Source organism: Oncorhynchus clarkii, chromosome 21, assembly GCF_045791955.1.
Source record: "Oncorhynchus clarkii lewisi isolate Uvic-CL-2024 chromosome 21, UVic_Ocla_1.0, whole genome shotgun sequence".
In the NCBI taxonomy this organism is placed as follows: Eukaryota; Metazoa; Chordata; class Actinopteri; order Salmoniformes; family Salmonidae; genus Oncorhynchus; species Oncorhynchus clarkii.
Window position 1 is genome coordinate 13,285,090 of NC_092167.1, and position 14,759 is coordinate 13,299,848.

Below are 14,759 nucleotides of genomic sequence, written 5' to 3' on the forward strand. Positions count from 1 at the left end.
CTGGCTGACTATGTGTGCCATTCCCCAAAAATGTATGGTGATAAGCAGAGAGAAATAAAAGCGAGAACAGCATATACATTCAAACGGGCTTTCTCAATACCATGGAAGTGCCAGGTTTGATTGAATGGGGACCGTAAGATCACTCACATAACGGAGGATAAAACTGAAGAAAAAATTCTGATGAAACTGCAGTTACTCACAATAAAATGACAGCTCCTAATGAAGATTGTTAAAAAAAAAAAATTAAAAGACCAGCTTTATTCCATCCTATATCTCTCTGTCACGCAAATATACATCTCTCTGTCATGCAAATCTTCAGAAACTCTTTCTAACTCAAGATGTTTACACTTCATAAGGGAAGGCACTGGTTGTGTTCCATGTAAATATCTCCATCATGTCTGTCTCCTCAGCAGTCGGAGCGGTATGGATGCCCTCTCCCAGAGAACCTGTACCCATACACCGTGTCCAGACCCATCTACCCCAACCCCACGTTTGAGGAGGACAACGAGAGGCAGGCCCGGGAGGAGAGGACCCTGAGGGAGAGTGTAATGTAATAATGTTTGACATTACACATGTGTTTTTTCCAATGCAGCTGCTCAGGTAGGCAGGCCCTGAAGGTTGTGAAAGGAGTCTTTCCTGTCATTGACTGGTTCTCCAGATACCCAATAAGAGAGTGGCTTCCCGGTGATGTCATCTCTGGTGTTAGCACTGGTCTGGTGTGCAGTTTAAAAGGTGTGTCCCAGTTTCTCTAAACCGACTGTAGTCGAAGTGTAGATTCCACAAATAGCAACTTTTTGATTATCCAGTGTGACCAAATGGCGTTCCTTTCCTCACTACTGTAATCACCCATGGCAAGCTGCTTTGAACATTTCATGCTTAGAGAGTTTGGTTTAGTGCTCTTTGAAATAACAGGTTGTTGAAGCTGAAAGTCATCCATCTTGACAGAGTAAACATGTCAGGCTGCAGTTGCCCCTCGTCAATTCTCATACAGACGAGAGAACACTAACACTGCTCATGTCCTGGGGTATATTTCCTTGTGTCTCACAGGCCTGGCATATGCCCTGCTTGTGTCCGTGGCTCCAGTCTATGGACTCTACTCTGCCTTCTTCCCCATCCTCACCTACTTCCTGCTGGGCACCTCCAGACACATCTCTGTAGGTAGGGCCCTTCACCTGACTGACACTTGGACTAACTATTGACCAATGACTAATGAACTCATCCATCTCCTGTGATTGGACGTTTAATGAATGAGGCAGAGACTTATCAAGTCGTATATGTAACAATGCATTTACAAAGTTGGCATCAATTGCGTGTGCACTTATCAGGTGTCTCCCTTGCCTGTTCTCCACCCCTCAGGTCCCTTCCCTGTCACCTGTCTAATGGTAGGCTCCGTCGTGTTGACCCTCGCCCCCGATAACCACTTCCTGCTTCCTGGGAATGGCACCGGTGTGAATGGAACAAAGGCTGATAGGATTGTGGTGGACGTGGAGGCCATGGAGGCCCAGAGGATCATGGTGGCGTCGTCCATGACTGTGCTGGTCGGGCTGTTCCAGGTAACTATTGAGTTAAAGATTCAGTGCAAAGAGGAAGACATTGATGTCCCACAATGATCTGATATCATTCTGTTCATGTTAATATAAGGTCTTGAGGAACAACTCTGGGCCCTGATAGCCTTTAACTTGGATCCAGAGTCATGTGGTCTACTGTATCTCCATGGTGACCAGGTGTTCCTCCCCATAAAGGTGGTAATGGGGCTGCTCCAGGTGGGCTTCCTGGTCCGTTACCTGTCAGACCCCCTGGTGGGCGGCTTCACCACGGCCGCTGCCTTCCACGTCCTCATCTCCCAGCTGAAGATAGTCCTCTCCGTCCCCACTAACAACCACAGCAGCTGCTTCTCCATTCTCTGCGTGAGGGTCTCGTACTCTAATACACACTGTAGAAGGACATCTGTCTAGATCCCTTTTGATAGGCTGTTAGTATCGGAGAATTCATTCCGAAAAAAACAGCCTAGAATTTTCTTTCCATTAAATAACACGTGGTTATTGACAAAATAACAACTTTCTATTTAGTGGTCATTCTATCCAACTAGGTTCATTCGAAGGCCTACTTTGCATTAAACAAAATGCACATCTCAGGGATAGAGTCAGACATAAAGATCACCACATATGACCAATTCTTCTGTTTAGACGCTCATCGACGTGTTTACCAACATCAGACAGACCAACAGAGCTGACCTGGTGGCCGGGCTGCTCACCATTGTCATCGTCATGGCCGTAAAAGAGGTCAACACCAAATTCCGGCACAAGATTCCTGTCCCTATCCCCATCAAAGTGATTGTGGTAGGAAATGGCATGGCTCACGGTCCATATTTTACTGTTTTGAAATGATAACGATCGGTGTTTGAGATTCTGTGAAATGCAGATTATCCAAACATGTAGTAGGGTCTACGGAGAATTCTGAGGATATTATGGGCTAGGATTGGGGGGTGTTTTTAGAACTTCTCCACCAAGTTACATCATCCTAAGTGATAAAATAACTATAACCTAAAGATGAAATGACTGTATATGGATGGATCTACTGTGTCCCACATGTGTTACATGTGTGATACATGTTTAAGTATAACAGTAACTCATCTCACCTCTCCTGTGTCCAACTGTCTCTATCTCCACCCCAATCCACCCCCCTCTCTCCCAGACCGTGGTTGCCGCCACGGCGCTGGAGTCGCGCTACAGCGCCAGCATTGTGCACAGCATCCCCAGGGGGTGAGAGCCCTTCCTGTGGTACTTCCTGTTTCCTGTCCCCAAAACAGAGGATGTTCTGGAGTTTTTTATTGACAGACTTAGAATCGTATGGTCCTCCTCGTTAAAGTCATTCAGCAGGCGCTGTCCAAACTAGACTGCCTTGGCTTGTAGTGTTACCGTCAGAGTATTAACAAATGGTTTCAACAAAAATATCAACAAATGGCATGAAGAAACGTTCCCAACCATACCAAACATAATTTGAAAGACTATTTAAATAACAATGTGAGTTAAATTCAGTTAAATTGAGTACTGTACACTTCCTAAATGGAACACAATATCAAAACTGTAAAAAAAAAAAAATCCCAATGTAACTTGTGTAACTTTCCACAGGTTTGCTCCAGGTCAGCCAGCCAACATAGAGCTGCTGTGGAACATTCTGGGCTCTAGTTTCTCTACAGCGGTAGTGGGCTATGCAGTGGCTGTCTCTGTGGCCAAGGTATATGCTGCAAAACACGACTACACCATCGATGGCAATCAGGTGTGTGTGTGTGTGTGTGTGTGTGTGTGTGTGTGTGTGTGTGTGTGTGTGTTACATTCCAAACTTCCTGCCAATCATGTTCTTTCCCTAAGCAGAATTTCTCTCACGCTGTGGGAGTCGACCTGTGATGTGAGAGTGTCAATAACCAAGAGTTTAATATGACCTTCCTAATGTCTCTCTGAAACAATGTGAGCATTGTGGCCAAAATCTATTTTTTGGAGTCCCTCCACACAGACACACACATAGTCAGGACACCACTAAAACACTGTGTTGGTTTTCATAGTAAGTATCACTTAAATGCTTCATTCAATGGGTTTACAGTAACTCAACACTCCCTACCAAATCCGGATTTGTATATTGCAAATTAGCACCAACGCAAATGTTTTCTGAATCAGGCCCTTGTCTCTGTGACATCACAGCAGAGCACAGGTACAGTATGTTCAAGAACAACATTGTCACATTCTGACCTTAGTTCCTTTTTTATGTCTTTGTGTTAGGTTGGTCAGGGTGTGAGTTGGGGTGGGTGGTCTAGGTTCTTTTTTCTATGTTGTTATATTTCTATGTGTTTGGTCTAGTATGGTTCTCAATCAGAGGCAGGTGTCGTTCGTTGTCTCTGATTGAGAATCATACTTAGGTAGCCTGTTTTCCCCATTTTGGTTGTGGGTGTTTCATTTCTGTTTAGTGTCTGTTCACCTGGCAGAACTGTTTCGGTTTCGCTTAGTTGTTATTTTGTGTAGTGTTCAGTTTTTTTTCTCCTTCCACCAACAAGAATCGTTATAGAAACACCCACCAACCAAGGATCAAGCAGCGTGGTATCGAGCAGCAGCGTTCTCTGGACTCATGGGCATGGGAGGAGATTTTAGACGGTAAGGGACCCTGGGCACAGGCTGGGGAATATCGCCGCCCCAAGGAAGAACTTGAGGTAGCGAAAGCTGAGCGGCGGCGATATGAGGGTGTAGCACGGCAGCGCGACAGGCACGAGAGGCAGCCCCCTCAAAATTGGGAGGGGGCACACGAGGCGTGTGTCGGAGTCAGGTTGGAGACCTGAGCCCACTCCTCGTGCTTACCAGAGGAAGCGCAGTACTGGTCAGGCACCGTGTTATGCGGTCAAGCGCACGGTGTCGCCAGTACGCGCTCATAGCCCAAGGCGTTATAGGCCAGCCCCGCGCAAGTGCCAAGCGAGTGTGGGCATCCAGCCAGGGCGTGTTGTGCCAGCTCAGCGTGTCTGGTCTCTGGTACGCCGTTTCGGCTCAGGGTATCCTGCGCCGGCTCTGCGTGCTGTATCTCTGGGGAGCTGGGAGGGTGCAGTGCGCCCTATGCCTGCATTCCGCCCATGCCGGGCGAATGTGGGCATTGAGCCTAAGGGAGAGGTGCGAGTGGTATGCACCAGATCTCCAGTGCTCACCCACAGCCCGGTTCAACCTGTGCCTGCACTCTGGAGGGTCCAGAGTGGAGGAGTGGTGCCAAGGCTGCGCACCAGAGCTCCAGTGCTCCCCCACAGCCCAGTCCATCCGGTGCCACCTCCACACACCAGGCCTACTGTAGGTCTCCCCAGCCTGGTGGGTCCTGTGGCAGCCCCACGCACCAGGCTGTCTCTCCGTCTCCTCCGTCCAGGTTCACTCATCTGTCCTGAGCTTCCAGAGCCGCCCGTCTGTCCTGAGCTTCCAGAGCTGCCCGTCTGTCCTGAGCTTCCAGAGCCGCTCGTCTGTCCTGAGCTGCCAGAGTCGCCCTTCACTACGGCGCTGCCGGAGTCGCCCTTCACTACGGCGCTGCCGTATATATGACGAATACTTACCACTCTGCATTTTGGTCCTCCTCTCCTTCCACCAACGGGAATCGTCGTAAACATTTGCAGATTGACACTGGTTTCTCAGCTGTAACGTGTGTGATGCTCCATGTGTCATTTGCAGTAGATTGACCAGGCTCTCTCCCTGTGTGTCCTAGGAGCTGATAGCGTTCGGGTTTAGCAATGTGTTCTGTGGCTGCTTCTCCGGCTTTGTGGCAAGCACTGCACTGTCCCGCACCGCTGTACAGGAGAGCACCGGCGGCAAGAGTCAGGTACACTATACAGTACTTATAGGCAAGAAAAACACACACACAATCACTGGTGCCGTTACAAACGTGTGTACTATTCTTACAGGTGGCTGGTATCATCTCAGCTGTGATGGTAATGATTGTGATCCTGGCTCTGGGGCACCTCTTGGAACCCCTGCAGAAGGTGAGGAAAGGGATCAATGATCATGCAGAGTGTGAAATGGGATTGGTGTAGACTAACACAACTGATCCAGCTCTGTATTGGTCCCACAGTCAGTGCTGGCAGCCATTGTCATCGCCAACCTGAAGGGAATGTTCATGCAGGTGACAGAGGTGCCCACACTGTGGAGACAGAACAACGCAGACTGTGTGAGTAACACTGTAGAGCGCCGTCCACATTCAATCCCCTGAAGTACTGTAGATGACATAAAAGCATGATCAACTTGGTGTACATGGAATAACTTTATGTAATCACTGGCAGTAAAGATACCGCAGTGTGTTGATGTCACCCAATCCACTGTATTTCACTTCAATGTAACAATTGAACTAGGACTTTCTCTGCTGGATCTCATCATAAGTTAAAACTGAAACTTGTTATTTTCCAAGTTCATCTGGCTGGCGACCTGCCTGGCTTCTGTGGTGTTGGGACTGGACGTGGGACTGCTGGCTGGCCTGCTGTTTGAGATGGGAACTGTGTTGGTCAGGACACAGTTGTGAGTGACACATAACACCTATAGCACGTAACACACTACATAGTACCAATCACATACATTACTAGATGCGTTCTGGGAAGGCCTAGATTAGATGTCATATTTTGATGTAGATATTGTTATGTACACTACAGTATCTACCCTGTATTGTAAATCCATTAACCCTAAATCAGAAGATCAAAAGATTTCCCTGGCTTGCGTGTTTGACCACATGCTCTTCACCGCTGCGTAGATAAGTCTATAAACGTCAGTCGGCGAGACTGAGTAACACTGAGCAGGCCTCTTCTGTAATCAAAGGCTATTAGGGTGGCTTTGAAGTCTTCAGCTCGTGTCATTAGAAATATCGACTTTCCCAAACCCACTGATGTATAACATAAAGCAAATAAGCATTAAAAATAACTGCAAAGACATTATAGGATTCATATGCTTGATGTGTCCTAGTTTAAACGGTCATTATTTATATTGTCTGTCTACAAAATAGAAATGATTAGGATGGCACTAAGAAAAATATATTTTATTTATAAAAAGAATAGTCCTGCATGCTCTACACTTGGAAACATACCCGGCACAAACACACAGGAACATGAAAGACTACAAGAATGTAAGACATCTGATATGTTTGAACTCTAATTAATATATACCAGAAATGGATGCCAGAAATAAATGCAATAATTAGGCCTTCCTCAGATTACAGAAGTTCCCGGAATTAAGATTTTTAAGTGCAATGCTCCCATCTACTTTGCCAACATTGACTACTTCAAAGAGCGATTGAGAGCCACGGTGATTGAACTCGTTATATTTCCCCTTGGCATTGTATAGATTGTGGATAGGCCTTATCATTCTACAAGCAGGCAAGATGAAAGTTTGTTGTGCATTTGACCTTTGACATGCAGGTGGGGTTTGACTCTGTCAGTGTTCAAGAAGAGGAATAAGGCCCTAAAGAAGATTCACAAACTCATAAAGAAAGGGAAACTGAGGGCGACAGAGGTACGATACAGTCTGATTATTGATAACATTCATCTGTTCAGCTCAGAATCTTTTGAAACAGGGAATTTCCATCTTCAGTCTCCTTTCAATCCTTTACACTCATTTAGTTTTGCTCTGTAATGTGAGCTCCAGTACCTGGTAACCAGTTAGGATTTTATGATTGGTTGTGGAACTACATTTGACTTGATTGATTGGTTGAACCTCCGTTCCCCCAGACCGGGGAGGTGGTATCCGAGGTCTCCCTGGGTGTCGACAACAAGGGTTTCGAGAGCGAGCGGGACAGTGGGCGGGAGTCCGGGCAGGTGGAGGACGAGGATTGGCCTGTGCCAGAGGTGGAGGTCCGTGTGGATTGGGCCATGGAGCTGCCAGTCAGGGTGTCGGTACCTAAGGTCCAGCTCCACAGCCTGGTATTGGACTTTTCAGCTGTGTCCTTCCTAGACGTGGTGGCCGTCAAGTCCCTCAGACAGGTGGGGCGGACTCTAGTACTGGTACCATCCATATGATATTCTATAGAATAGATTTTACAGACTACAGTTCATTCAAAGACAAAAGATCCCTTACTACAGTGTTATAGTGAGTCATCTTTCTGACATCATTTGATCTAGTGATCTACTGTATGACGAGGCATCATGTCACAGCTTATACACAGTGCCCCAGCTCATGACAATGCACAAATGACACAACTAAAGGAACAAATACCCTCTGTATGGTTCAGTGGAGGTCGGTGACGTTTAAGATGAGGGAGGATGATTTTTTTTTTTTATGAACATGGCCTTATTACTATCACAGCATATTGGATGATTGTCATTCATATTCCATTCACCCAGCTCAATCTAACAGCGATAGGTTTAGGCTACTACATGATACAAAACGTTTCCCTATACCCATCAGGACAGTTTACAACACCGATCGAGAGAAAAAAATAGAATAATCAAGGTGACAGACAATGACACATTCAATACTGCATCGCACAATCTTGCATGCATCTAGCTGATTTAGGGTGTAATCATTAGTCAAACAGTTGCAAATTAGATATTATTTTGGACCAATTTAGGTATGTTTATCCCTCTTTCGTTAAGTTTGCTTCCGTTTAAGACACGTCTTTTCAACAGAATGGGTGGAATGAATCCAGCCCTGATCACACGCAAAAACAGTTCACTTTCATAGCAGTCACATACAAACAGCATGATCATTTTGCCAGTTGTATAATTCCTTTTCGCATCTACACGCTCTCTTTCTCTCACCTTTTCCCTTCGCTTGTGAACATCAGTGCACAACACATCAGCTATCTGTGCCCAGGCAAAAAAAACTTTGCTGGACATTTTTATTTAAATATATTTTGTAATTCTGATTTTTCAGGGGGTGCTGCAGCATCCTCAGCACCCCTACTTCATGATTACTGTGAGCCTTCAACGTTTTGTATTGAAGTCTAGCTGTCTTCTGGCTACACCGTTGGTGCTACCCTACAGAGGGCTGTGAATGCTACTGTAGACCTTCATTGCAAAACAGTGTGTTTTAATCAATTATTTGGTGACATGTGAATATATTTAGTGTAGTTTTATGTAAAAATGCAAACATTTTTATGAAATTCACTGAGGAGGGTGGTCCTCCCCAGTTCAACAGCCTCAGAATACTACACTGCTCAAAAAACACTTAAACAACACAATGTAACTCCAAGTCAATCACACTTCTGTGAAATCAAACTGTCCACTTAGGAAGCAACACTGATTGACAATACATTTCACATGCTGTTGTGCAAATGGAATAGACAACAGGTGGAAATTATAGGCAATTAGCAAGACACCCCCAATAAAGGAGTGGTTCTGCAGGTGGTTACCACAGACCACTTCTCAGTTCCTATGCTTCCTGGCTGATGTTTTGGGCACTTTTGAATGAGACGGAGTCTACACCGCAAACAATTGGCTCAGGTAGTGCAGCTCATCCAGGATGGCACATCAATGCGAGCTGTGGCAAGAAGGTTTGCTGTGTCTGTCAGCGTAGTGTCCAGAGCATGGAGGCGCTACCAGGAGACAGGCCAGTACATCAGGAGACGTGGAGGAGGCCATAGGAGAGCAACAACCCAGCAGCAGGACCGCTACCTCCGCCTTTGTGCAAGGAGGAGGAGGAGCACTGCCAGAGCCCTGCAAAATGACCTCCAGCAGGCCACAAATGTGCATGTGTCTGCTCAAACGGTCAGAAACAGACTCCATGAGGGTGGTATGAGGGCCCGACGTCCACAGGTGGGGGTTGTGCTTACAGCCCAACACCGTGCAGGACGTTTGGCATTTGCCAGTGAACACCAAGATTGGCAAATTCGCCACTGGCGCCCTGTGCACAGATGAAAGCAGGTTCACACTGAGCACGTGACAGACGTGACAGAGTCTGGAGACGCCGTGGAGAACGTTCTGTTGCCTGCAACATCCTCCAGCATGACCGGTTTGGCGGTGGGTCAGTCATGGTGTGGGGTGGCATTTCTTTGGGGGGCCGCACAGCCCTCCATGTGCTCGCCAGAGGTAGCCTGACTGCCATTAGGTACCGAGATGAGATCCCCAGACCCCTTGTGAGACCATATGCTGGTGCGGTTGGCCCTGGGTTCCTCCTAATGCAAGACAATGCTAGACATCATGTGGCTGGAGTGTGTCAGCAGTTCCTGCAAGAGGAAGGCATTGATGCTATGGACTGGCCCACCCGTTCCCCAGACCTGAATCCAATTGAGCACATCTTGGACATCATGTCTCGCTCCATCCACCACAGACTGTCCAGGAGTTGGCGGATGCTTTAGTCCAGGTCTGGGAGGAGATCCCTCAGGAGACCATCCGCCACCTCATCAAGAGCATACCCAGGCATTGTAGGGAGGTCATACAGGCACGTGGAGGCCACACACACTACTGAGCCTCATTTTGACTTGTTTTAAGGACATTACATCAAAAGTGGATCAGCCTGTAGTGTGGTTTTCCACTTTAATTTTGAGTGTGACTCCAAATCCAGACCTCCATGGGTTGATAAATTTGATTTCCATTGATAATTTTTGTGTGATTTTGTTGTCAGCACATTCAACTATGTAAAGAAAAAAGTATTTAATAAGAATATTTCATTCATTCAGATCTAGGATGTGTTATTTTAGTGTTCCCTTTATTTTTTTGAGCAGTGTACTTTAAATAATGCCTTGTGGCTGTTTTGTTTACTGTAGCAATCTCAGGGCACAGGAATGTGCTTGTGTGTTTAGAGGGTTTGTGTGTTTAGTGATATCAGAGCTTAACCCTGTGAGATAAATGGCAAGGTGTCACACTAATCTATCCCCCTCTGTCCTCTACAAGTCATTAACGAGTTCCTACGCATTGGAGTCAATGTCTACATCGCAGGCTGTGACGGTACGGTTTGGGATGAAAAAATACAGTATATGTCACTATTTAAAGTCTTGAGCATAGTAAGCAGTGTTATCGGGACAGTGCTATTACTTTCTTACAAACTATTCTGCTGTAAAATGTTTGTTCAATGCTGCCAAGTGGATTAGAATGAACTAAAAGCGGATTGTACTATCAATGTCCATGTCATAATAATGGTTGTGTTTTGTTGGCCTGCTTCGAGGTTTATATTCTGATAACTGGTGGTGTCTGTGCCAGTCTGTTTCAGCACTGGACAGCCCCTGCCTTCTGCATTGGGTTCTTTGCTGTTGTTATTGGTCTCTCTAACTGGCATCTAACACTCCAGATGAAATTGTATGGAAAATGGAAGCATTGGCCTTCTTCGACTTGGAGGTCATACGAGATCTCCTCTTTCTCTCTGTCCACGATGCCATCCTCTTCATCAAACTGGAGACAGCCAATGGGAGCATGCAGGATGCCATGGTTGAGGGGGTGAGGGACCAGGAAATCTGTGGTTTATTCTCTGATTTTAATTGATGCTCAAACAACTGACTAAAGACTGTATTTACCTTGCTATCTTGTCTTTGCCAGCTTTCTCTAAGGCAGGACTGCAAGGAGCCACCACCTTTCACTGAGGAAGAGGACCTGATTGAGACCTATGACAACCAGCATAGAGTGAGAACTATTCATCACTCCATTCTATTTTATTGTCAATCGCATCAGAATGTTTGACAGCCATAATTTTGTCCCTTATTCATCCAAGTCTCTCATCCATAGGCAATCCATGGACTCTCCAATTAACACAGAAACGCAGAAGAGCTGACTGTGTATCTGTGTTCTCTGTGAACGGAGGATCAACCAGTATAGATTACTTTCCATAAGGGACCACGGTCAAATCAGGGGACACTGACAATGAATTTTCCCCAGACTACAGCTCAAACTCAGGGGAAGCTACACTTAGCCAACTGAGTGTAACGTTGGAGTGGACTAAGAGGGTGATTTGAGGCAGCCGATCATTGATATCTCTCTTTAACAACCGTAAAGTGTCTTAATTATATCAATGAATAATAAACTCATTTAGATGTATATATTTAGATTATTGTAAACGCTCTGCTATGTCAAGGCCCTTCTCTTTTACAAGTGTAAATTAATGTCAACAGGGATGAAGTACAACAGGAGTTAGGCATGTCCTTTTCCTTGGGCGCATTTCGACAACAGGACCATTGTTTGTGTCGAGGGCTTTCGGAAGAACAAATGCATAAATACAGAAGTCCTGCTCATCCGCGCAGTCGCAGTTGATCTGTGTTATAAACACTCAGTTTCCTCCCTCCCGAGATGAGCACTCCCATGGGGCGGAAGGGACATCAGAGGACCTCGGCTGAACCTGGAAGACAGAAGGAGAGACACTTCTGTTTTATTTGTGGCCTACTTAGTTAACAAGAGAAACGAGTGGTACTACCTCTCAAATCCTTTTTCTCCTAGACCCATCCACTGCACAGGAAGTGATATCATACAGGAAGAGTTGACGTGTGTGTAAATAATGACTGTCTATTATATTGACAAGATATTAGAGTGACTGCTCTAACAATGGAAATACATGTCCTCAAAGATGGAAGGCAGGCGGAAGGTGGCGAGATCAGGTGAGACCATTCTAGCCAATGAGAGGGTAGATACATGTGTGAACAACAGGCCATAGAGATAGATAGAGGACTCATCTTTGTATCGGCGCAATCATAATGTCTGTACCAGCATGTGCAGCGCCATTGAAGCTATCTCCATTTTAAAGTTTTTTTTTATTCATTAGCTGATTTCTCCCAACTCATTGCCTGATGACTCAAACTAAATTGTTCCGCTGCTCTATCATTTGCTACATACTTCAGTCTGAGACTGCCATCGTTGAAGTTGTTTGCGGTGATGTCAAAATGAGGGGTGTTTTACAAAACAAGTCCTCAGCGATTAGATCATCTCTAAGCAAGAGGAGTATCAAAGCCAATAACCAATTTTCAAACACCACTTTACCCACGTGTGTTCTGGCTCTGGGCCAACCCATCGGTTTTTGGGACCAATCAGATGGTCTAAAACGGATTTCCATTCTAGAAATTGTCGAGGAGTTACTTAGATCCAGACTCATTGCAGAGAAGAAAATAACATCTGCGGGCGTGGAGTAAGCGTTTGGCTGGAGCAAGGAGTTTAGGTAGCCAGGCAACCCAACTCATAGGAATCCCCACCCAGTTGATTAGTGTAAAACGGTGAAAGCCCTCAATGGCAATGTCCATGCTAAAATGAGTTATATCCATGATGAGTCTATCCATCTCTGACAACTGGCACAACTCCGATATAAAGTTGTTTTTGAGTAACTTGCATTCTGAGCATCATGAAACTTCTATTCGATCAAATAAGCCTCCCATAGCAAATTATCAATTCCATTTTTTGTTGACCAAATTTGACACAAAAATTCCTCACTTCGTTGGCTTATTTTTGTGGACAGATTTTGGGCAGAGTAAAACCTTTCGCATTTCCTCTTCCTCTCTGGTTTAAAGGGTTTGGTTGGTTGCTTTTTATTAAGGCCATTAAGAGATGAATGAGGCAATGTTGCGTTCTCAGCCATCAACTCTACAATAAAAGGCAGACTGTTGTAAAAAATGTGTACTAGCAATACCAAGAGCAGAACTGTAAAGCTGTTTTTCTTTTAATCATGTCTAAATATGGACTGCAAGCATTACTGCTGACTTTGAAGAGATTTTTGTCATATTTCTGGATTCGATTGTACAATTAAAGCTTTGTGGAATATTACATTTAGTGTCATATTTCCTTTCCCAGTTAATCAAAATATCCTTATCTGCCTCTGGCCATGTGCGAGGTAGGAGTTGTCTGTGCAGACTACGGCCCTAGCGATCCCCTGATGTTCCTGTGTGGGTTACTGTGAAGTAAGCTTGATAGTGTTGTGTTACTAATTGTGGGAATTGTGTAAAGGCATTTATCACCGTATGTACACATTCCCTTTACACACACACACACACACACACACACACTCAGCATTCATTCTTCAGCATGTTGGACTACAGTGGCTGGGTGAGTCTGAACACAACGTTCTATGTATGTCAAATAAGATATATTCAACACTTTTTTTTAAAGAGTTATATTTCATTTTATAACTTGGAAGTACAGTCTTACTAGATGGGAGAGGCAAGAACTTGTACCGTGGGGTGAGTAGTGTAAAGCAAGCTTTAAAAGTAAGTATTGCTTCCCGTTCAGTCTCTAACATAGTCACTACTGTAAGACTCACACACACCTTTTTATCAGATTCAGCCTATTTCAGTGAGCAACTACCTCACTATTTGACTGCTGCATCTATTCAGATCAAGGTGTTCTTTCTATAAGCAGGTTACTGTTTCAGTACGTACAGGTTGCTCCATTCTTAATGATTGTGAAACCATCATTTATACCTGGTTCTAGCTTGGGTCCTTTGTCCTGATCTTGTCCACGTTCTGTTTGTGCCCACATTTTTGAGACAGATGTAGAAAATCAAAAGACATATTGTGATCTGATTGTGATCATGTCATCCTGTCCACCTCTGGCAGTCAGACACACATTGTGTCTGGGTATCTTACAAGTGTAGACAGCTCTGGAAAGAGAAACAATGTATATCATCATTATTTCCGCCCTATAAAATCATTGACAGGTGGCACGATTGGCTGATTACATCAATATGTGTCCAACAATAAATAAATGAATAACATTTCTGAAAGAATAGCTGTGAAATCATTTACGTAAAGGAAGGGAAGGGACTAGAAAATGTAGTCATAATGCAGACCCAGTGGACAGATAACAGACACATTTCTGGAAATATGGGCACAATCAGAATGTAGACAAGATCAGAACAAAGGACTCATGTCAGTGCCGGGTATCAATGGGGCTTAGAGCATCCATCACCTGATCTGCTTTCATGGCATCATGATGAAAATGATAATTATATTATCAGTAATTAATATTTGACAGCATCTGTAAACTTTGTGTTCTAATCTCCACCGGTGGTTGTGACTGTAGATATTTATTACTTGGGTTTATAGTCTACGTTGTAAAAACACCCGTAAAAGTAGATAGCACATTCTAGTCAGTGCTTAAGTTGCTAGGATTCTCCCATGTGGAACCTGTTCCTGGGGACAACCTGACATACATCGTTTTTTCGCTGAGATTCTCTCCCAAGCATAAATGTTTATCATCACATTGTAAAAGGTTCTCAGTTCTCTCTGCTGAAGACTACCGTACTGTTTATTGGTTGTTCTATAGTTATTATTATATATGAGCTAGGCCATGCCAAGCTCAAATCCAAATGAAATTGTATTGGTCACATACACATGGTTAGCATATGTTAATGCGAGTG